The 1,909-nt window shown below is 40.8% G+C and overlaps 1 pseudogene; it reads right to left on the reverse strand.

Moving 5' to 3' along the window:
• Positions 1–614: 614 nt before the first annotated feature.
• Positions 615–1,643, reverse strand: Gm8447 (annotated as a pseudogene).
• Between the last annotated feature and the right edge of the window lie 266 nt (positions 1,644–1,909).

Below are 1,909 nucleotides of genomic sequence, written 5' to 3' on the forward strand. Positions count from 1 at the left end.
GCTCAAATTAACCTTAAACTTAATGTCTTCATGTATTAGCTCTCAAGGGTTGTGATTGTAGGTGTGCACCACTATACTAAAATAGAAACATTGTGAATTATTACTTATGTCTTTAATAGAAAGAACAAAAATTGAAGTTTGTCTGTTTGGGGGGATTCTGTATGGCAGAACTGAAACCTACCCCATACATTGCACATACTAGCTGGTTACAACTTGATGGCAACTATTCTCTTCTAAGCCTGCTTCCCTCTGTTATCTCCTGTGACTCTCCAGAGCAGGGCTGCATCATTTTACCTTTCTAGTGACTGGAACTTTAAAAATGCATTAAGTTACTAAATTAATTTTCCCTATTTGTCAAATATATTTGTTAATATCATTTTCAATTTTCACCTTGGCAATAATAATTGGAATTTTCTATTGTCCTATAGTTAAATATAACTATACTTCCTATAATGCATTTGAAACATTATTAATAAAATTATGGAAAAATGTCACAACACATTTGAAATGCAGTCAATAAATAACAGTTAAATAATAGACATTAAATGTTGCACATATCTCAAATCATAAAAATAATGTTTTCCTTAGAATTTGAAACACTGGCAAGGGAATTGCTATGTCATTAGATTTTTATAAGAGAAGTAAGCCTTTATTTCCAAGTTTCTCAAATTAAGCTGGCTGAGCTGGTTGCATTGAGGGGATTGATCAAAGAGACAAAATCCCATATCCTCCTCTGATTCCTTTGACTTCTTTGGTTTCAGTCTTGGTTTGGGCTGCAGTCACAGTAAGAGCAGCTTTGGTGGCCCCAGCCATAGGGTAGCAGCTACAGAACGGAGCTGGATCAGTCACAAAGGCCTCGAGCATTTCAGCAAGCGGAAAGGCAAACTCAGTCTCCACAGACAAAGCCAGGACCTGCTTGAATGTATTGCTGAGAGAGTGTGGCAGTGAGGCAACAGTCAGTAACCAGTCTGCAGACAAATACTGGCAGCATTTCAGACTGCCTCTAGGAAGTGAGAGTGCAGAGTCTGCTCTGTGTTGTCACGCATTTCCGGGTTGTAAATGCTGCCTTTGTCAAACACCTGCTGGATAATCAGCCCAAAGGAGAAGGGGAAGATAGTCAGGACATTCAGCAAAGCAGCGTCACTGCCTCCAACTTTTGTCTCCAGTTTTAATCAGGTGCACGTCATTCAGATTTTCAATGGTACCTCTGGAGAATTTAGTGATAACGCCTAAGTTTTGGAATAAAGAAGTCTTCTCAAGTACGAGCCGGCACAATGACTGCACACAGTGTAATGGAGCCAGCACCATGGCCACAACCTGTGAGTTCCTCTTTGATGAATACAAAGCCCACATTCCCAGGATATGAGACAACAGTTTCTGTGGAGCTAGGTTGTTTTCTAGTTGACCCGAATGGCCTTGTGCATCATGGTGTCCTTGTCCATCAGCATCACAACCTTCCCTCACAGGGACAGGCGCACCTGCTGCACCTGCCCACATTTTCTACTTCCACAGTGAAGCATTTTGGCCAACCCTCCGGAAGTTAGATGATCTAAAGAAAGTAGTTGGACTTCCAGATTGCCTTATCTCCCCTGAGCATCGCAATGGTGCGTCAGGGATGCCACACAGGGTTTAATGATGATGTTACTAATGATGAGACACCCAGAGAAAGATGAGATTAGAATTTTTTTAAGGCTAACAAAGGCTGATATGGATTAACAGTTGCATGCATTAAAATAACAAATAAGAGAGAACTTTGCATTTGTAAAAAAAACAGTTCTACTGGCAGACTATACAGCTTCAGAGCCTGTCATTTGACGAGTCAAATATGATTGGAATGGGTAAGTGGGAAGCCAGGAAAAGGATGCCTTCTACAGTAGAGGGACTATTTATGGATGCTTGGAGTCACGTG

The sequence above is a fragment of the Mus musculus genome, chromosome 13 (assembly GCF_000001635.26).
Source record: "Mus musculus strain C57BL/6J chromosome 13, GRCm38.p6 C57BL/6J".
In the NCBI taxonomy this organism is placed as follows: Eukaryota; Metazoa; Chordata; class Mammalia; order Rodentia; family Muridae; genus Mus; species Mus musculus.